The 23,136-nt window shown below is 46.9% G+C and overlaps 1 protein-coding gene across 4 annotated transcripts in view; it reads right to left on the bottom strand.

Moving 5' to 3' along the window:
- cntn1b (contactin 1b) overlaps positions 1-23,136 on the bottom strand; it is a 1,036,112-nt gene that overhangs the window by 837,331 nt on the left and 175,645 nt on the right. Inside the window, exon 1 of one of the 4 annotated variants that reach the window (XM_086008677.1) lies at positions 18,223-18,315. The exons of the other annotated variants lie outside the window; for them this stretch is intronic. The gene's annotated coding sequence lies outside the window, so the exon portion shown is untranslated. Of the gene's footprint in view, positions 1-18,222; positions 18,316-23,136 lie in introns of those variants that run through there. 4 annotated transcript variants of the gene reach the window in all.

Genomic DNA, 23,136 nt, shown 5'->3' with positions numbered 1-23,136 from the left:
CCAGCTACTCACCAATTTTTTTTTCTTTTCAGCTCCTTCCCTTGTGCTGATGTCACTTACCTTAATGGAAGGCTCTGCATGCAAATGATCAGGGTCGGTGTACAAAAATATTAATTTCAGCTATAAAATCTGTCTGGGAATACAACATTAAATGTAGCAGCAAATGGCATCACTGAACTAAATGCCAACACTGTGCATTTAAACTAAAGCCATCTTAAAATTGTAATTCTTCTGTGCTAGCATTAGTTATTTTTTCAATAACTTGACTTGATTTTTAAATACAATTATTTTTCTTCATTTGTCAAATGCATATTTCAATATACTGAGTTTTATACAAGAGGATTTAGGGGCAATCGGCAGTTGGGTAAGTGGGGAGTGTCCCTGTGGAAATAAAATGTGTACTCTACATTAGGCAAAGGGACATGTTAGAAGTTTTGGGTCTGCTTCAGATATTCTCTCGGGTACAGCAGTGCTGATTGCTACTACAAGTAGTCCAATCATCTTATGTTCTGGAGTGTGCCCATACTGCCCAATATCAAACGATACAACAACATAACCTGAGAATATAATAATAAGACTGTCTTGTGATCTGAACCAGATATTTATTTTTGGACACGTGTTTGTCCAATCTTTTCAAAAAAAAGAGAAAAATTCAGTATCGCCCCGTTTTGGGCGCCATTATCGGCCATGCGCAAAGTTTAATGCCTAGCGCTAATTATTGCCTCTGACAGCAAACTTGGCTTTTATCGCCCCTGGAGGTGATTGGAGCGCTAAATCAGGCGCTTCACATCTGTCTTAAGGCGCAAAGGCCGAGGAGCGAGGCGCTGCCGAGGAGCGAGGCGCTACCTCAGAGCGCTGGCGAAGCAAGGAAGGGCAAATCAAAATAAACCTGCAAGTGCTGCTCAGTACTCACAACTCCTTCACACAGCGTTGAATCTCTCCAGAAGTGTCTCTCTCACTCTCTCCGAATGCGTGGTGCAAAAATGTCACCGACAAAAAAAGGCAGGAAGCGGTCGCCTTTAAATAGCACTCCCCTAGTCCCTTTCTGACAGCATAACGCTCCCCTCAACCTGTTGTTGCTAGCGGCAGGCGGTAAGGCAGGGGGCGCCACTCAATATCTGGTCCGGGGCCCTAACGGGGCGTTGCGCACTCGACTGACGTCACAATCTACCGGCGCAGGAGATTGTGACGGTAGTGTTTATCGCCGCCGCAAAATGTCTAGTTAATTTTGCGAGCAGCGCAAACAGCCGTGCCCGGGCGCGAGTTGCTTTGCGGCACATTAGCGCCCTCTTAAGGCGCAAACAACTGAATTTTTCCCCCTAACACTTTAGTGAGACAAGGCCAGATATGAATTGCTTTATATTACAGACAGCAACTGAACATCGAGTAACAGTTAGAGTCAAATCTCACTTTGATTCACCCAATTATAGAGCCTTCCTTGAGAATGAGAAAGCTAATTTTAAAACAATGCACCACACTATCTCCATCAATGGGCTTGCTTACCTTTTCCTCATCAGCTCTGGGTTTGAGATATGGGGGTCTCCACACACGAGGTCAGGCTTCCTCCCCAGGCCTAGCTGGCTGACTAATTGGCTGTGTCCTCTTATCCTTTTCTCTTTGTGTGTCCAGCAAATGTTTCACCAATAAAACGAATGGCCTCTTCCTTCTTTGGGGTGTGAGTCTCAAGATAACATTTTCTCAAAATGAATCAGGGCCATCCTGGTTCACTGGGCCTGGGATCAGTCAATTAACCCTCAGAAGCAGATGGCTTTAATACACAACTTTACTGTCTGCAGGTTTTGTTAAAAACCTGTACCAATTAATTTCATTTTAAAACACAACTCATCCCCAAATCCTTTCCAAGAAGAAAAATTATTAAAAATCATGGCCCAATTTTGCAGTAGTAATACAGCGTTCGCCGGCATTACTCCTCCTAAAGTGACGGCAACTTCTGGAGTCAGTGCATACAGAGATAACCGCGGAAATCCAGAAGTTGCTGTCCATCATTCCCTGATCCTCCACAGGTTGCGCTGTGGCACTCCCCAGAGCCGGAAATCAATTCAAATCACACAGGATGAAAATTTCCCCAATTACACTGGAATATCGCTGTTAAACCCCCACCCCCACCCCCTGAAAAAGTTAAGCCTTGTTGAAAGAGGTGTAACTGGGTTTTTAAATGACATATGGACAGCTGAACAACCTATCTGGTCTGGAAAAACTAATTTTATATTTGTGGAATGTCAAATTTTTCCATTAATAAGAATCACGTGGTTTTTAATATAATAACTTTTTTTAAGTTTGTTTACAATATTTCAGCTTCTACCTTAATTCCAAGTGTATTTCCCAATTTTTATTATGCTCTCTGCAAAATTAACAAAAGATAAATTATAATCTGTGCATTTTACTTCCTGGTTTGCTATCTGTGAGAATTCTTCAATGTGATTTAATGTGTATTCTTCAATGTGTATTTTGGCATAAAAATAAAACAAAAAAGGTGACTCAACCATGGCTAACAAGGGAAATTAGGGATAGCATAAGATCCAAGGAGAGGACATGTAAATTGGCCAGAAAAAGCAATAATCCTGAGGATTGGGAGCAGTTTAGGATTCAACAAAGGAGGACAAAGGGATTAATTAAGATGGGGAAAATAAATTAGGAGAGTAAGCTTTCAGGGAACATAAAAACTGACTCTAAAAGCTTTTATAGATATGTGAAGAGAAAAAGATTGGTGAAGTCAAGCATAGGTCCCTTGCAGTCAGAATCAGGGGAATTTATAACGGGGAACAAAGAAATGGTAGACCAACTAAATACATATTTTGGTTCTGTCTTCACAAAGGAGGACACAAATAAACTCCCAGAGATGCTGCGGAACATCGGGTCTGATGAAAGGGTGGAACTGAAAGAAATCAGTATTTGTAGGGAAATGGTGTCAGGAAAATTGATGGCACTGAAGGCCGATAAATCCCCAGGGCCTGATAATCTACATGCTAGGGTACTTAAGGAAGTGGCCCTAGAAATAGTAGATGCATTGCTGGTCATCTTCCAGAACTCGATAGACTCTGCAACAGTACCCAAGGATTGGAGGGTAGCTAATGTTACCCCACTATTCAAAAAAGGTGGTAGAGAAAAAGCGGGGAATTATAGACCTGTTAGCCGGACATCGGTAGTGGGGGAAATGCTAGAGTCCATTATAAAAGATGTAATAGCAGAGCACTTGGAAAGCAGTGACAGGATCGGACAAAGTCAACATGGATTTACAAAAGGTAAATCGTGCTTGACTAATCTACTGGAATTTTTTGAGGATGTAACTGGTAAAATAGATAAGGGAGAACCAGTGGATGTGGTATATTTGGACTTTCAGAAGGCTTTTAATAAGGTCCCGCATAAGAGATTAACGTGCAAAATTAAGGCACATGGGATTGGGGGCAAGGTATTGACTTGGATAGAGAACTGGTTGGCGGATAGAAAGCAAAGAGTTGGAATAAACGGGTCGTTTTCCGAGTGGTAGGCAGTGACTAGTGGGGTACCGCAAGGATCGGTCCTAGGACCCCAGCTGTTCACAATATATATTAATGATCTGGACGAGGGAATTGGATGTAATATCTCCAAATTTGCAGATGACACAAAGCTGGGTGGGAGGGTATGCTGTGAGGAGGATGTCATGAAACTCCAGTACGATTTGGACAGGTTGGGTGATTGGGCAGAAACATGGCAAATGCACTATAATGTGGATAAATGTGAGGTTATCCACTTTGGTGGCAAAAACAGGAAGGCAGACTATTATTTGAATGGCAATAGATTGGGAGAAGGGGAAGTGCAGAGAGACCTGGGTGTTCTTGTGCACCAGTCGCTGAAGGTAAGCATGCAGGTGCAGCAGGCGGTTAAGAAGGCAAATGGTATGTTGGCCTTCGTAGCGAGAGGGTGTGAGTACAGGAACAAGGATGTCTTGCTGCAGTTGTACAGGGCCTTGATGAGACCACATCTTGAGTATTGTGTGCAGTTTTGGTCACCTTATCTGAGAAGGACGTTCTTGCCATGGAGGGAGTGCAGCGAAGATTCACCAGGCTGATACCTGTGATGGCAGTAATGATGTATGAAGAGAGATTGTGTCGATTGGGCTTATACTCACTGGAGTTTAGAAGATTGAGAAGGGATCTCATCGAAACCTATAAAATTTTGTCAGGCCTGGACAGACTAGATGCAGGAAGGCTGTTCCCAATGGTGGGGGAGTCCAGAACCAGGGGTCACAGTCTAAGGATAAGGGGTAAGCCATTTAGGACTGAAATGAGGAGGAATTTCTTCACCCAGAGAGTGGTGAACCTGTGGAATTCTCTGCCACAGAGGGCGGTGGAGGCCAGTTCATTAAATATATTCAAGAAGGAGTTAGATATATTTCTTAAGGCTAAAGGGATCAAGGGATATGGGGAGAAGGCAGGGACAGGGTACTGAATTTGGATGATCAGCCATGATCTCATTGAATGGCGGAGCAGGCTCGAGGGGCCGAATGGCCTACTCCTGCTCCTATCTTCTATGTTTCTATGATTGGCTGTTCAGCCTGCTTGATGACATCACTGTTGCTGGACACTGGAGATTTGCTTGATTGGGTGCAAGATTCACACCAACGTCGGTGTGTGTGTGTGATATATAGGGTACAGTAGAGTATGTGTGTGATATAGGGCACAGTCTGTGTGTGTGTGATATAGGGTACAGTAGTGTGTGTGTGTGATATAGGGTACAGTAGAGTGTGTGGGTGATATAGGGTACAGTAGTGTGTGTGTGATACAGGAAACTCTTTGGTATCTGGCACAGACGGGACCGGGATGGTGCCGGTTGATAAAAAATTCCGGATGACGGAGAGGGTTATCTACTGAGGCTATTTTTAACAAAGAGTCTGACTCCTGTTATTGAGGTGTTCGGACTTCTGACAGTGCCAAGAAGCCGAGTAGTGGCAGTTTGGAGAACTACCCCCACTGACTAACTCGGCCACAGCGGGAGACTCGGCAACATTTCCGGTTATTGAGGTGTTTTCGGAGTATGAATTTTGCCGGTTAATAGAGAATTCCAGATATTTTAGGTGCCGTTTAAATGAGATATAGGGTACAGTACAGTAGTGTGTGGGTGATATAGGATGCAGTACAGTAGTGTGTGGGTGATATAGGGTGCAGTACAGTAGCGTGTGGGAGATATAGGGTACAGTAGCGTGTGGGAGATATAGGGTACAGTATAGTGAGATATAGGATACAGTACAGTAGTGTGATATAGGGTACAGTACGTGTGTGATATAGGGTACAGTACAGTGGTGTGTGGTGATATAGGGTACAGTACGTGTGGGTGATGTAGGGTACAGTACAGTAGTGTGTGTGATATAGGGTACAGTACAGTAGTGTGTGTGTGATATAGGGTACAGTACAGTAGTGTGTGATATAGGGTACAGTACAGTAGTGTGTGTGATATAGGGTACAGTACAGTAGTGTGTGTGTGTGATATAGGGTACAGTACAGTAGTGTGTGGGTGATATAGGGTACAGTACAGTAGTGTGGGTGGGAGATATAGGGTACAGTAGTGTGGGTGGGAGATATAGGGTACAGTACAGTCGTATGACAAGAGATTGCTAGGTCTTTGGGGGCTGATTTCTTCAATGTCAGCTGCTGACCAAATTCCGGGCCCATGAAGCATGACAGGAAACTGCTTAAATTGATAACCGGGTACGGTAGCAAAGTGTTGCTGGACTAGTAATACAGAGATGTGTGTTTAAATCCCACCACAGCAGCTGGGGAATTTAAATTCAGTTAATTAAATAAATCTGGAATTAAAAAGCTAGTATCAGTAATGGTCATGACACTATTGGATTGTCGTAATAACCCATCTGGTTCACTAGGGAAGGAAAGCTGCTGTCCTTACCTGGTCCGGTCTATATGTGACTCCAGACCCACAGCAATGTGGTTAACTCTGGAACTCGCTCTCTAACAGCACTGTGGGAGTACCTTCACCACACGGACTGCAGCGGTTCAAGGCGGCAGCTTACCACCACCACCTTCCCAAGGGCAATTAGGGATGGGCAATAAATGCTGGCCTTGCCAGCGACGCCCACATCCCAGGAATGAATAAAATAAAAAATTCTGGGTAGTTTAGTTTGGGAGATTCTTAAGCATGGTGATGTGTGTCCATGTGTCTCAGATGCCTGAACAAGAAATAAGAGGATTTCATTATGCTTAGACACAGCACTTCACAGATTTACTGGTTCAATCCATCAATGTCCTCTGGTGAACCCACATGCAATGTAATTGATGTACCGTCAACGCCAACACTAAAGGATTATTCCCTTCAGGCCCACAAGCATCACACCTTACTGGAGGAGAGCAAGGTTACTACACCGCAGACAAGTAAGGAGTCAAAATTGGTGGCTTCTTTGACTAACTCCTCAAGCATCTCACCCACCCCCAACCTCGCATCTCACCCACCCCCAACCTCGCATCTCACCCACCCCCAACCTCGCATCTCACCCACCCCCAACCTCGCATCTCACCCACCCCCAACCTCGCATCTCACCCACCCCCAGCCTCGCATCTCACCCACCCCCAGCCTCGCATCTCACCCACCCCCAGCCTCGCATCTCACCCACCCCCAGCCTCGCATCTCACCCACCCCCAACCTCGCATCTCACCCACCCCCGCATCTCACCCACCCCAACCTCGCATCTCACCCACCCCCAACCTCGCATCTCACCCACCCCCAACCTCGCATCTCACCCACCCCCAACCTCGCATCTCACCCACCCCCAACCTCGCATCTCACCCACTCCCAACCTCGCATCTCACCCACCCCCAACCTCGCATCTCACCCACCCCCAACCTCGCATCGCACCCACCCCAACCTCAGACCAATTCTTTGCCACTTGTAACAAGTTCTGTTGATCCCTCTTAACTCCTACACCTCATGATGAAATGCCCCTATGGTTTGCTGAATACTGCCACCACAGAACATGAAATCTTCACACAAAGCAGGAAAAAGGAACTTGCATATATATAGCGCCTTTCATGACCTCAGGATGTCCCAAAGCGCTTTGCAGCCAATTAAGTACTTTTGAAGTGTAGTCACTGTTGTAATGTAGGAAACGCAGCAGCCAATTTGCACACAGCAAGCTCACACAAACAACAATGTGATAATGACCAGATATTCTGTTCTGATGATGTTGGCGGAGGGATAAATATTGGCCAGGATACCAGGAGAACTCTCCTGCTCATATTCGAAGAGTGGAGTGGAATCTTTTCCATCCACCTGAGGGGGCAGACGGGGCCTCAGTTTAATGTCGCCCCCAAAAGACAGCACCTCCAGCAGTGCAGCACTCCCTCAGTGCTGCACTGAAGTGTCAGCCTGGATTTTGTGTTCAAGCTTCTTGAATGGGACTTGAACCCAGGAGCATCCGGCTCAGAGGGAAGAGTGCTACCTCTGAGCCAGAGTTAACACCTAAAACACCAATGAGCTCCAAAGACCGAAAGAGAAACATTTGTTATCCTATGACTTGTAAAGCTAACGGAGACTTGAATCACCAATGCGTCTGTTTAAGTCCTATCTCTGTGGGTTCTTGATCCTCGGCTTAAAGCCTGAAACAGTCCGTGAACAAAAAACTTCAAAATCAGTTTGAAGAACAATGCAGAGAAACTTTTATAGATATTCATTTCAAAAGATCTCGTGATCCAATTCTGCTTGAACTATCCAGATCAGAACCTTCAGCAGCCACTTCAGATCCAGATCTCAATGGCAGGCTGCTCCAAGTAGCAGGAGATGCACAAAGGAATGCGAGGGCTTCTTTTCAGAAGTGATGTCTGACAAGGAGTGACTGGCTGAGGTGGCACAGTGAATGTATGCAGAGGCAGTCCTGGCACAAATGATTGGATAACACTGACAGGGCATAGAAACCAACTATTTAGTCTTTCTCTCTGAATCAGAAGGTTGTGGATTCAAGTCTCACTCCACAGACTTGAGCACTTAATCTAGGCTGACACTCCAATGCAGTACTGAGGAACTGCAGCACATTCGGAGGTGCCGTCTTTCAGATGAGGTGTTAAACCGAGGCCCCGTCTGCCCTCTCAGGTGGACGTAAAAGATTCCATGATACTACGCAAAGAAGAGCAGGGGAATTCTCCCCGGTGTCCTGACCAATATTGATCCCACAACCAACGTCACTAAAAAAGAATGTATAGTCATCATCACATTGCTGTGTGGGAGCTTGCTGTGCACAAATTGGCTGCCATGTTTCCTACATTACAACAGTGACTACACTTCAAAAGTACTTCATTGGCTGTAAAGTGCTTTGGGACATCCTGAGGCTGTGAAAGATGTTGCAATGTCCACTGAGAGTCAGGAGAGTAATAACAAAAGGTAGAGTCTGATCAGTGATCCCTTTTCACCCCTCTCCTCCGTCCTCTCTTGTTCTCTTCCACCTCCCCCAACAAGACCTCCCCCTCCCCATTGCGACCTACCAGGTTTCTCTTTATTTCATTGATATGATCAATGCCCCTCTGAATTTTGCTCTCTGGTTGCTCCTAAGCAGAAAATACATCTTGCTCCTCCTCCTCCTCCTCAGTTACTATGTCATCACACTTTAACTCATTCTTCCCCAAATCCTCAAAACTGTGGAACTCCGTGCCTCACCCTCAGGGTGCATTGACACTACAATTGCAGGGTCGGAGTGAAGCAGTTTTGCTTCGCACCAATGCTGCAGTTGTAGTGTAAATGCAGCCTGGATCAAGAGTCAGCGCCGAACCTGACACGAGCGTGAAGCAAAGTTAAACTCCCTGGAGGAGGAAGGCTCATGTTACTTTGCTTCATAGTCAACTTAAGCCAATTGCTACTCTACAAGCATAGCTTCAATGCAGTGCCAAAACCGCTATGCATCAATTCTAAACTCATCATCTCAATGTTTGAATGCCCCCCTTCTTCCTACAACCCACAGACTTTTAGAACACAAGCTTGTTAACATATAGGGGGGAATTTTTCAGGGGGGCAGCGGGCACGTTTGGGGGGCGGGTCTGGTAGAAGATTTTTTTTTGTTGACAGCGGGTAGGGGACCCGCCACGCTAGTTTCCCAGATGTCGGGTCTGTCAGCGCTGAACAGATCCGACACCAAGCGGTGGGGGAGGCAATTTAGGTGATTAAGAGCTAGTTAACAGCCTGTTAAAGAGAATTTTGATCTCACCGTAACATTTTACGAGGTAGCCCACAGGATCCACACTGCTCGGGGATCACATCACACAAGCAGGTCGGGAGTTGTGACACTATGAAATGATCTCTTTACTTGACAGCTGCAAATGTGCTATAAAAGCTTTCATCTCACAGCTGTTCACTTTCCAAGCTCAGAAGCTGTTGCTTACTGCATTTGGAAGACAGGCTTTATGCAGGTTGTAAGTGTTTGGAGCAAACTCTGTATCCAGTATCACCTCACTGGAACAACCTCTCGCACCATTGACGGATCGCTTGTCATCTCAATTTCACCTGCCATCTATTACATCAACATCAGTGCCCTTGAAACTATTTCACCTTGGTCCTCAGAATCCCACTACGATCAGCCCCAACACCAGCAGCATCAGGCACACCAGCAGCACCAACAACACCACCAACTTTCTCTGCAATCAACTGATGCTGCACAAGACATCAGCACCTAACCACATTGTTGCCTGGGATGCTAGGGATGGCCTCACCATGGCCAGATTTACTTATTGACACTGTACACCCTGGCTGCCACATGATGTGCCAGGTTGGCACTACCCCACACCAACACCATAAAGCATCCCTACAATGCCTAGGCCATTCCTTTCACACTCATCACCATTGCAGGGGGTACCGTTATGTCTCACCATTCACTGCAACTCACTAAGCCACTTCCAAAGGTGCACACAAATCTGTCCAAGAACACAAAGTGTTGAAAATAAAGATTTCAATGTTTGATAGCACATTCACAGAAACTTCAGATGAACATTGTATAAAACACCCAAGTGCCAACCCTTGTGTGTTGTTAGTTAATATGATGTACATGGCCTTCTTTGACCTCACAAAGGCCTTTGACACTGTCAACTGTGAGGGATTATGGAGTGTCCTCCTCAAATTCGGCTGCCCTCAAAAGTTTGTCACCATCCTCCGCCTGCTTCACGATGACATGCAAGCCGTGATCCTGACCAACGTTCCACCACAGACCCAATTCACGTACGGACTGGGGTCAAACAAAGCTGTGTCATCGCACCAACGCTCTTCTCGATCTTCCTTGCGGCAATGCTCCATCTCACCCTCAGTAAGCTCCCCACTGGAGTGGAGTTAAGGAGTGGAGTTAATTTACAGAACAAACGGAAAACTGTTCAACCTCCGTCACCTCCAGTCCAGATCCAAGGTCATCCCATCCTCCGTCGTCGAATTACAGTATGCAGACGACGCTTATGTCTGCGCACACTCGGAGGTCGAACTCCAAACCATCGTCAACACCTTCACCAAAGCGTACAAGAGCATGGGCCTTACATTAAACATCCGTAAGACAAAGGTCCTCTACCAACCTGCCCCCGCCACACAATACTGCCCCCCCAATTATCAAAATCCACGACAAAGCCTTGGACAACGTGGACCTCTTTCCATACCTTGGGAGCCTACTGTCAACAAGGGCAGACGTCGATGCCAAAGTCCAACACCGCCTTCAGTGTGCCAGTGCAGCCTTCGGTCGCCTGAGGAAGAGAGCGTTTGAAGACCAGGACCTCAAACCCGGCACCATGCTCATGATCTACAGTGCAGTAGTAATACCCGCCCTCCTGTATGCCTCAGAGATATGGGCCATGTACAGCAGGCACCTCAAAGCAATGGAGAGGTACCACCAGCGCTGCCTCCGTAAGATCCTGCAAATCCACGGGCAGGATAGGTGCACCAACATCAGTGTTCTCGCTCAGGCCAACATCCCCAGCATCGAAGCTTTGATCACGCGCGATCAGCTCCGATGGACAGGTCACATCGTCCGCATGCCCGGGTCACATCGTCCGCATGCCCGATACAAGACTCCCAAAACAAGCGCTCTACTCGGAGCTCCGACACGGCAAGAGAGCCCCAGGTGGGCAGAGGAAACGCTTCAAGGACACCCTCAAAGCCTCCTTGAAAAAAAGTGCAACACCCCCACCGACACCTGGGAATCCCTGGCCCAAGACCGCACAAAGTGGAGGAGAAGCATCTGGGAAGGCGCTGAATATCTTGAGTCTCTTCACCGCGAGCAAGCGGAAGCCAAGCATAAACAGCGGAAGGAGCGCACGTCAACCCAAGCACCCCACCCACCCGCCCCTTCAACCACCATCTGTCCCACCTGTGACAGAGACTGTAGGTCCCGCATTGGACTCATCAGTCACCTGAGAACTCATTTTGAATGTGGAAGCAAGTCATCCTCGGTTCCGAATGACTGCCCAAGAAGAATGATTGGGCTAGGATGAGGGTAAGTGTGAGGGATGGCTAGTGAGATAGGGAAGTGATAATGTAGAGAGAGAGGGATGGGTGGATGTGCAAGGTATGTTGGTGTGAGTAAGATGAGCAGGAGTAGGGTTGGGAAGGCAGAGTGATAGGGATGTGATGAGTGGCACAGCAGGATGAGGTTAAGTGTGGCTTTGCAGTAACGTTTCCTGATCTAGTGAGATCATTGAAAGGTTTGCGCCACTGCAGCCTGGTCCTCTTGACGACATCCCTGCTTGTGCCCTCCTGTGCAATGTGCAACCAGGCTGCGTTGGTCTCCTGGGGAGGTCTCTTCCGCCCATGAGAAGGGAAAAGAACCTCCCTTCATGCTGTGACCCCCTCCATAAGCATATGGAGGGAGTCCTTAAAGGTAACCGGCTGATGACGCGTCATCAGACCCGCTTCCTTCAATTGGCCAGGAAACGCGCTGGGTGGGCTTAACAAGCCCAATCATCATAAAATCATCTCGCAGAGCGGGCTGGAGCCAGCAGCCGGGCCGGGAGCCACCACTGACCCCGTCCGCACCGAACCTGCCGAAGTTGGGGAAATCGTGTCCATAGTTACGGCTTTTCTACTGTATTCAACCCGCACTATGGACCTTAGTCCTTCACCTAGGCTTCTCCATTTAAAAAGTTAAAGCGAGACCACACAGTAAAATAAAGACTTGAAAAGATCTGGATAAGCTTTACATCCCACATGTCATTCATACCTCAGACACCAGATGTATGTGATAAGTATGTGGTACCTACTTAAGACTTGATTTAAGTAACGCCTATCAAATGCCGCAGAAACATTGAGGCGAATGAACCGTTCTGAACGACAATGACTGTTCTGTAGCTAAATGTGGCAGCCATTTTGGACACAGCAAATCCCGTGAAGAACGAGATGAATGGCAGTTGTTCCCTTTTTGATGTTTAATGAGCATTATGCAGTTTATGAATAATGAGTCCAATAACAAAAGGAGTATAGGAGGAATTTATTCCAGTAGCAATTTGCGCACAAATGTGATCAACAGCTGCTCATTTAAATATTAAAATATTCAGAACCTACAAAAATTCTAATAACTTTTCTCCCCCAAGCAACTAATAATGTAATAACATATAGTAAGAATATATCTATAAATGTCAATCACCAACCAGAAAGCTTTAATAAAATAACCCATTTTATTACAACTCCAAGCCCTTATCTTATTTTCCATGTCTATGTTTGGTTAGATATCACTGCATTCTGTAAAAGTAGTTGATTTTTTTTTGTTGCTACCATTGGCCCAGAAATTCGGATCGGGGGCTTCCCGCAGGCGCAAGCCCCCGACCTGCACTTACCTAGCGCGCCGGCCGTTGAGCTGTGGGCCTGTGAGGGATTCCGATCCTGGGCCTCCTCCAGCTGCCGGCGCGCAGTGCTTGCGTATCCCAGGGGCGCAGTTAGTTCGATGCGTCCCCTGGGATCACGTGGGCCATGGAGAGCCAATGGTAGCAGGGAATGCTTCATTCATAAGTTTGACAGGAAGAGCTATCAAACCTATAAATATTATAAGCCCCAAAACATCAGTAAAACTTCAAATAATTTTTTTTTTTTAAATCACTTTTAAAATAACTGTAAATTACATGAAATAACTATTTTAAACAATAATTTAAATTTTTGAAAAAATTAATTACATTTTCTAACAGGGCTAAAAATAAACTTACTTTTTGTTAAAGTATTTAAAAATAATAAACCTGTGGAAAAAAATGTTTTAATTTTAATTAATTCACCACTTACCTTGTTAAAAGCAGGCCTTGCACCTGCTTTTTTAAAGTGTAACTGCTGGAGATTTACCCTCCCGGAAAAACCTGGAAAAAAAACGTAAGTTCGATGCGCACGCGCCGCCTCTCCGGTGCACGCGTTCCACCTCTCAACCCCTTCTTTCAGGGGAACGGAAGTGCCGGTTTCCCGCGCATGCACAAAACCGGCACTTCCATTGGGCCTACGGGCGAGTACCCCGTGCGTACTCACCCGTGGAGACCCGAATTTCTGGGCCATTATGATCCTCTATTCTAAAGTATCTATAGCCCATTAAAAGTTTTCTTAGCAACAGTTATAGGTTGTTACAATGAAAGCCAGTGTCCGAACAGGATAAAGCGACAGATTGTCCAATATATGCCACGAATTGGATATAGAAATCATTTTAAACTTCTCTTAAAAGGACGTTTTCTGGGAATGGGTATTGAAAACACGGTTAAATACAGAGGCAACTGGTTCAATTGTACAACTGTGCAATTCAAAGCTTTCCTACATTACAACAGTGACTACACTTCAAAAGTATTTCATTGGCTGTAAAGCTCCTTGGGACGTCCAGAGGTTGTGAAAGGCGCTATATAAATGCAAGTCTTTCTTTCTTTGTGTATGTGACGAATGGTGCCCAGAAAAACTTGAGTTTAATAAAAAAGCATCTTGAATGATTTATGCCGATGATTCAAAGACCCAGTAAATTGTTTTTTTATGGGGACTTCCATTTATCATCATCTCGAGAACAGGTAACCATTGTGCAACAGCCAGGGAAATACCCAAAGAATGCCACCTGACTAGCATTCTAATCACATGGTCCATAGGGAACAAGACACTGGTCTGTGAGTAACCAAAGAGCCACGTGTATTAAAGGTTAATATCTAGATGGGAAATGTTAATCTCAAGTGTGGATTAACCATGGGCCAGAGCTACCACTGATAACTGAAGAGGAAACCACAATAACAATACTTACATACCTGTACCCAATACATGTTATGTGTTGAAACAGCTAGCTGGAGATACACACACAAACCCTGGAGGACCTCCATGTCAAACAACTGACAAATGCACAAGTTGACTTTCTGCTCGTCTGAAATGTAGCGCAGATTCTCTGCTTCTAGGAACACGAGCGACGTGAGCAGGGGCTGGAGTTCAGCTGGCTAAAACCACACAGTTTACCAGCACAGAGCACTCGTAGGGCTTTCTGCTCCTTGTCCACAGAGGGACCACTCTACTAAGGCAGTGAATTGTGGGGTTGATCAGGTAGCAGAACACAGTTAGTTTGCTCATTTCTGCTCTCTTCACATTGCGCCCCATTGCCTTTGTCGAACTTCCAGGGCTCCTCCAGTGGTGTCTGTAAAGATGTGATACAGTCCCAGAGGTTAGGAAAGGAGGAACAGGCCGAGTCGCTTTGCTCTTGAAAAGAAGGCTGAGGGGTGACCTAATAGAGGTCTTTAAAATATAAAAAGTTTTGATCGAGTATACACGGGGGGAAATTTTCACTGGAAAAAACGGGTGGGTTGGAGGTGGGGGTGGGAAGTGAAAGTTGGAAAAATCTAAAACCCAACCCGCCTACTTTCACCTTTTACTCAGGCAGGACAGAGGGCAGGCTGGCAATTTAAATATGATAATGAGGCCTGAAGCCTGTACTTAAACCTACTGTGCTGGTTTAACTGCAGACGGCTGGAGATCCCGTGGCTCAGGATTCCCAGAGGCTTCAATGAGGTGGCCACAGCCTCGGGGAGCAATCCTTGTGGGTCGGGAGGAGGAGTGCTTCCTTCCGGCCCCCCAAGCTCCTCCACCAGCAGCCCACACTCGCCCCCCACCCTGGGTCAGGGAGCGGGTCCCCCACCCTCCGCGGACAGGGATTGGATACCCCCAAACCAGGGATTGATCTCCCCCCTCCCCTCCTGGGGGTGGGGGGAATCAGACCGCCCCCCTGGGCCTGCCCCCCACCACCACCCAAACAGGCTTTGAACTCCATCCCCCCCCCCCTCCTAACTTCACCTGGACCCAGCACTTCCCTGTTGCTGCGGTGTCCAGCCTGTGTTCCCCGCCCGACTGGAAGCCTGCCTGTCAATTAGGCTGACTTCCGGGCGGGCAACCCGCCCATTACGTCACACGCACGCTCGGAAACCCAGAACTCCGGGTTTCCCGCCGTCTACCAGGTCCCACCCGGAAATGGGAAAATCCCAGCCAGAGTAGTTCCACTTGTGTGGAAGAACAAAACTAGACACCATCAATATAAGATAGTCACCAAGAAATCAAATAGGGAATTCGGGAGAAACTTCTTTACCCAGAGAGTGGTGAGAATGTGGAACTTGCTACCACAGGGAGTAGTTGAAGCGATAGTATAGATGCATTTAAGGGAAAGCTAGATATGCATATGAGGGAGAAGGGAATAGAGGATTATGCTGATAGAGTCTGATGAGGGAGGATGGGAGGAGACTTGAGTGGAGCATAAACGCTGGCATGGAGTGGTTGGGCCGAATGGCCTGTTTCTGTGCTGTATATTCTACGTAATTAATACAGTTACCAATTTTCTTCCCTCCCTAGAGATCTGCTAAACTCCCCTCAGCTGAAAGCCCAGCCAAGATCAGCAGCTCCCCATATGATGAACTGCATCTTGTAACTCCAATGCGTATCAATTCAGTGCATGAACCGACCTTACCAAATGTATTTTTATGACTTTTAAAAAGGGTAAATTAGTAAGTTAATTGTGTTGGACTATTGGAGTTCGGGCTCCCTTTCCCCACAAATCAGCTCCCGACAAACCCAATTACCCCCAAAATCAGGCAGAGGGATTTGAACTGCTTGAATGAATTCATGAAGACACACACACACACACACACACACACACACACACAAAGTATTCTCTGAGATAGACAAGTGTTGGAAAAATACATCTCCTTCTAACTGGAAGAATCGAAGGTATCACTTAACACAAATCAATATAAATGAAAAGATAGCACATTATCCAAGTGAAAAAATGGATACAAATCAATGTTCATTTCACAATGTTACTTATTTATATGCTGACTTTACTTTGCGGAAATGGTGTTCTAATTTGGTTTACACCAATATAAAGATGTAATGGAAAACTTGATTAAGTAGGTGACCCAAAAATGAATATATTTCAGAAATACTTCACATGAATACAGGGCTCCCTTCAGTGGCGCAGTACAGAATTCCCTCGGAACCACCAGGCAGCTACTAGTCCTAATTGCTCCCAGTGATCATTCAAGGACCATACATGCGATTGGCTTGACGATGGTGTCCTGTACAAGCCTTCTGACAGTGGCTGTCTAGGCTCACAGAGGCAAGACAGCCAATTGCATTGGCAGCAAAGGGTTGACTGTGCCTGTGGAAACTGTACCGGGGGAAATCAGTGCCTTCAGAAAGGTGGGGAGAAGAGGAAGACTATCCTTAGATAAAACTCTGCATGATTCTTCATCACAGCTTCAACATTTCACTAGTTTATGTAATATCCTGTATCTTTAGACTTCAATCAAATCTCCCAAGTGCAGTCAATAAAGGAAATATGACGTGAAGTTTTACTGAGATAAAATACTTTTATTCACTCAACAGACTCCCCATTACAATTCACCAATGAAGGATCAGCATGTTACTGAGCCTCCACTATACTTCAACACCATGGAAGCTCAGCTCGATTTTACTGTATTAGGCTTGGAACATGCAGATAATTTGTTTTCACATGTTAATATATACAAGTTCTGCCGTCATCCAAATGGAAATATATGGATGGCTAGTCACAAGCCAGGAGGAGTGCAGTCACCCGACAGTGCTGGCGTACCAACAGAACTGAGGATTATTCCAAGGCCAAAATACTCTGCCTCTTGTTGGGTCCCTAACATGTTATTTTTACATGCAGCCAAGCCAACAACATATAATAATTTCTCCATCAATAGTTCTCACAACAGAGCAACCCTCTCCAGTCAACAATTCCCATTGAACAAGCCAGTGAAGCAGCCGGGGTTCAGGCAGTGGGCTGGTCCATCATGGTACACTTTGCACAGGCTGGCACAGACTCTCCAAACAATCCGCTGTTGAGTTGCCAATGACAGGGGTGTCATTGTATCTTGGTTATTTATAACGCTGTAAAGAGTCCATCTCTGAAGATTGCTTTTATAAAACACTCATACTTTATAGTACACTAACTATCTTTGTACACAGCATCTGAGTCGATTTTGCACACTATCGTTAAATACTTAGCACATCTGAACTCCAAACTCTGATCTGATGCTTGCATTAAAGCTTTTCGGTTCACGGGGAGAAATGGTCCTTTCACAGCGATACTCTGGCTTTTGAGCAACGAATCCCACAGATACCGTCTTACAAACAGCAGATCAGTTGGTACAAGAGCTGTTCAGGTTCACCTACTGTAACAAAAGGCAATCGCTTTGGTCTGGTTGTCAACAGGTCTCTATCTGGAAGTTGAATTATCGGAGATCCATGTGCACACACTGGATCCCGTGTGATGAATAACTGGACATTATAAGACAACGTAGCCTTTCACACCAGTTACCTCACTTTAAGACAGTCAAAAAATAACACAAGTAAAACCCTGGATAGTTTACAGGAAAAATTTGGCTTTTTTAAAAAATAGTCCCAGTACTGCTTGTTCCAAGTCATCAAACTTCCATTTTGGCTAATCTTCCTCTATGGTTAAGTAATTGCCTACGCTCTTTCCAATTGGTACCCAGTCAGAAAACTACTCACTCTATTTAGTGATTTCAGTGCTCAATTCCCTTGACTAATCTCCATTGCGGCAAACTCTGATAAGTGGCTTCACGTCCCTACAGCTTAAACATTATGTAACTGATGCGGCCAGCAATTTGCCAACTTAACTGCATTTCTTAACTTTAGTTTGATTATGTCAAATCAGCCAGGTGCTATGTGTGTGACAAACAGTATTCCAACCCGCCCCGATCCCAGAGTCTGGCACATTTGAAGAGAGATTATTACCTGTAATCCAATGATCACAAAGTTGAATCCAATTAGCTGCAGGATTACAACCTCAGCACATCGCACAGCGTCAAGCGTTAATGCGACTTGCTGATCACTAGTGTCTTCTGTGCAATTAGTCATGTCAGGGCTCGGCTCCCACAGGCACACTGAGGCTATTGATCACTTCCAGCCTGTGCTGCTGCCTCGGCACATCACGTCCGCAGGCCCCAAGTAAATTATTGAGAGGCTGCGGCTCGAGGAAGTGTACTTACAACTTGGCCTTTAAAATGCAAACTGCCGGCAAGACTTCTGCCTCATTTGATCTCTGAAGCGAAGTCGAGCTTCAGGTAATTGCAGGCGCAAGAATAGCAATGTAAAAAAAAAAATCACAGGGGGGAAAGAAAAATAAATTGCATTTATATAGCGCATTATCGCATCCCAGAAACCTCTCAAGTGTTCCATACGCCTTGAATTACTTTGGTTTAATTGCTTAGTTTCTACCTGCAGTCGAGCCGCGTTCACAGTGCAATCAAATAAGACTTTCTGGTACTGAAATAGATGTTTCGTCCAAAAAACAATTTCCCGCTGACAGCAAACAGCTGAGCAAACACCATCTCACTGAGGAAAATTCTACCCTGCATCACTGAGTTAAAATTCAGCTCTTCCACACAATTGCGCTTACTAACTGGACCCAGCCAGTTCCACCCCCCAAATTATGTTGTCAGCTTTCAATCTTAAAAATGGCCAGGCACATTTTTTCCCCCTACAAGTCTGCTTTCCCAGCACAGACTTTCACCCGCCTCGATCCTGGGACAGGGGTCAGGGGCCACAGCACGTAGATCCATCCAATAATGGACGGAAAACAAATCTCACCGGGCCCGCTGACTTCCCGCTCAAATTCCCGATATGCAGTCCTAAAATCATACGGTGTGGAGATGCTGGAGTTGGACTGGGGTGGACAAATGTAAGAAGTCACACAACACCAGGTTATAGTCCAACAGCTTTATTTGAAATCACAAGCTTTCGGAGCGCTGCTCCTTCTTCAGGTGAAGTGGAGAAATGCATAAAGACACAGCTTATATAGTCAGAGAATCATGTCAGATGTTTACAGGTAACCTTTCCAACTGCCATTTATCGCACCTCGGCAGAGAGATAATCACAGCAGTCAAAGGTGTGAATGGTGTCCAAACAGGTCAGTCAGGGAAACATTACATCAAAGAACAATGAGGTGGGGTCAAATATTGCAGATGCTGGGGTCTGTATGAAAAACAAAAAAGACAAAAAACATTTTTTTTGGCTGGAAATCACAGCAGGTCCGGCCGCATCTGTGTAGAGAGAACAAGCCAATGTCGACTCGAGTCTGGATGACCCTGCATCAGGTGGGGTTACATGTAGCGTGACATGAACCCAAGATCTCGGTTGAGGCCGCCCTCATGAGTGCGGAACTTGGCTATCAGTTTCTGCTCGACGATTTTGCGTTGTCGTGTGTCTCGAAGGCCACCTTGGAGAATGCTTACCCGAAGATCGGAGGCTGAATGTCCTTGACTGCTGAAGTGTTCCCCGACTGGGAGGGAACACTCCTGCCTGGCGATTGTTGCGCGGTGTCCGTTCATCCGTTGTCGCAGTGTCTGCATGGTCTCGCCGATGTACCATGCTCTGGGGCATCCTTTCCTGCAACGTATGAGGTAGACAACGTTGGCCGAGTCACATGAGTATGTACCATGTACCTGGTGGGTGGTGTCCTCACGTGTGATGATGGTATCTGTGTTGATGATCTGGCATGTCTTGCAGAGGTTGCTGTGGCAGGGTTGTGTGGTGTCGTGGTCGCTGTTCTCCTGAAAGCTGGGTAATTTGCTGCGAACGATGGTCTGTTTGAGGTTAGGCGGCTGTTTGAAAGCAAGTAGTGGAGGCGTGGGGGTGGCCTTAGCGAGGTGTTCGTCGTCATCGATGACATGTTGAAGGCTGCGAAGAACATGGCGTAGTTTCTCTGCTCCGGGGAAGTACTGGACGACAAAGGGTACTCTGTTGGTTGTGTCCCGTGTTTGTCTTCTGAGGAGGTCTATGCGATTTTTCGCTGTGGCCCGTCGGAACTGTCGATCGACGAGTCGAGCGTCATATCCCGTTCTTACAAGGGCGTCTTTCAGTGTCTGTAGGTGTCCATCGCGTTCCTCCTCGTCTGAGCAGATCCTGTGTATTCGCAGGGCTTGTCCATAGGGGATGGCTTCTTTAACGTGGTTAGGGTGGAAGCTGGAGAAGTGAAGCATCGTGAGGTTGTCCGTGGGTTTGCGGTAGAGTGAAGTGCTGAGGTGTCCGTCTTTGATGGAGATTCGTGAGCCATCTCCACACCATGGCTACTATCGACACCACAAACTGCCGGCTCAAAGTGGAGAGGATCTCCAAGAAGATCGCGCATATCGACACCGACATCAAGTTTCTACAGAGATGCAAGAAAGCAGACAAGATCCCGAAAGGACTACAGATCACGAACCCACTCAAGTCGACCTACAACACAGACTACGCTGAGAGACTCTGCCGTCGTACCTCTCGCACACTCCTCAACCATCTCGTACACCAGCTCTACAGCAGACGCCGCAACCTCGAAACCGAGATGGAGTCCATGTTCTCAGCCTGTGCTCAGGACGCAGCAGACCAGCTACGAGACACCGCCAAACAAACAAGGCAACGGAACTACGCTACCTACATGCACACCAAGAACAGGAAGCTTGAGAAACTTGGCATCACCAGCAGCAGCAACCAAGCCTCCCCCGGTACCACGGTTGAAACCACAGGGAAATCCATCGTCAACCTGTCCGACCACACCCTTCAACCAGACGAAATTGAAGTTCTCAGCCGAGGGCTCAATTTCTGCCCCACCACCAAAATGGACCCCATCGGTCTCGCGGCAGACACAGAGGAATTCATCAGGAGAATGAGGCTCCGGGAATTCTTCCACAAATCCCAAGATGTCAGCAGCGAACCCAATGAGACAATCAATGATCCGGAACAGCAGACAGAGGGATCCGCAGTGCAGCAACCGAAGAAGAAAGAGTCAAATTGGACCCCTCCGGAGGGTCGCTGCCCTAAGCTTGACATGTATGCTCAAGCTGTCAGGAGATGCATCAACGCCAGATTCATCAGCCGCACTCACAAGACAGTCCAGAATGTCACCCGAGCACAACGCAACGCCATCCACGCTCTCAAGACCAACCGCAACATCGTCATCAAACCAGCAGACAAAGGAGGTGCCATCGTCATACAGAACAGAACGGACTATTGCAAAGAAGTATACCGACAACTGGACAACCAGGAACACTACAGACAGTTACCCGCAGATCCGACCAAAGAACACACCCGCCAACTCAACAGACTGATCAAAACCTTCGATCCAGACCTTCAAAGCATCCTACATGCTCTCATCCCACGTACTCCCCGCGTGGGAGACTTCTACTGCCTCCCAAAGATACACAAAGCCAACACACCTGGACGTCCTACCGCATCAGGCAGCGGAACCTTGTGTGAGAACCTCTCTGGATATGTCGAGGGCATCCTGAAACCCATCGTACAGGGAACCCCCAGCTTCTGTCGCGACACTACAGACTTCTTACAGAAGCTCAGCACCCACGGACCAGTTGAACCAGGAACACTCCTCGCCACGATGGACGTCTCGGCACTCTACACCAGTATCCCCCACAATGACGGCATCGCTGCGACAGCCTCAGTACTCAACACCAACAACAGCCAATCTCCAGACGCCATCCTACAACTCATCCGCCATCCTACAACTCATCCGCTTCATCCTTGACCACAATGTCTTCACCTTCGACAACCAGTTCTTTACCCAAACACACAGAACAGCCATGGGGACCAAATTCGCACCCCAACACGCAAACATCTTCATGCACAAGTTCGAGCAAGACTTCTTCGCTGCACAGGATCTCCAACCAACGCTATACACCAGATACATCAACGACATTTTCTTCCTATGGACCCACGGCGAAGAATCACTGAAAAGACTACACGATAACATCAACAAGTTCCATCCCACCATCAAACTCACCATGGACTACTCCTCAGAATCAGTCTCATTCCTGGACACACGAATCTCCATCAAAGACGGACACCTCAGCACTTCACTCTACCGCAAGCCCACGGACAACCTCACGATGCTTCACTTCTCCAGCTTCCACCCTAACCACGTTAAAGAAGCCATCCCCTATGGACAAGCCCTGCGAATACACAGGATCTGCTCAGACGAGGAGGAACGCGATGGACACCTACAGACACTGAAAGACGCCCTTGTAAGAACGGGATATGACGCTCGACTCGTCGATCGACAGTTCCGACGGGCCACAGCGAAAAATCGCATAGACCTCCTCAGAAGACAAACACGGGACACAACCAACAGAGTACCCTTTGTCGTCCAGTACTTCCCCGGAGCGGAGAAACTACGCCATGTTCTTCGCAGCCTTCAACATGTCATCGATGACGACGAACACCTCGCTAAGGCCACCCCCACGCCTCCACTACTTGCTTTCAAACAGCCGCCTAACCTCAAACAGACCATCGTTCGCAGCAAATTACCCAGCTTTCAGGAGAACAGCGACCACGACACCACACAACCCTGCCACAGCAACCTCTGCAAGACATGCCAGATCATCAACACAGATACCATCATCACACGTGAGGACACCACCCACCAGGTACATGGTACATACTCATGTGACTCGGCCAACGTTGTCTACCTCATACGTTGCAGGAAAGGATGCCCCAGAGCATGGTACATCGGCGAGACCATGCAGACACTGCGACAACGGATGAACGGACACCGCGCAACAATCGCCAGGCAGGAGTGTTCCCTCCCAGTCGGGGAACACTTCAGCAGTCAAGGACATTCAGCCTCCGATCTTCGGGTAAGCATTCTCCAAGGTGGCC

The sequence above is a fragment of the Somniosus microcephalus genome, chromosome 16 (assembly GCF_052327205.1).
Source record: "Somniosus microcephalus isolate GS21.2 chromosome 16, FLI_Smic_1.0, whole genome shotgun sequence".
Classification (NCBI taxonomy): Eukaryota; Metazoa; Chordata; class Chondrichthyes; order Squaliformes; family Somniosidae; genus Somniosus; species Somniosus microcephalus.
Note: the sequence above shows the minus strand (reverse complement) of the source record. Positions and strands in the feature narration are given on the sequence as shown.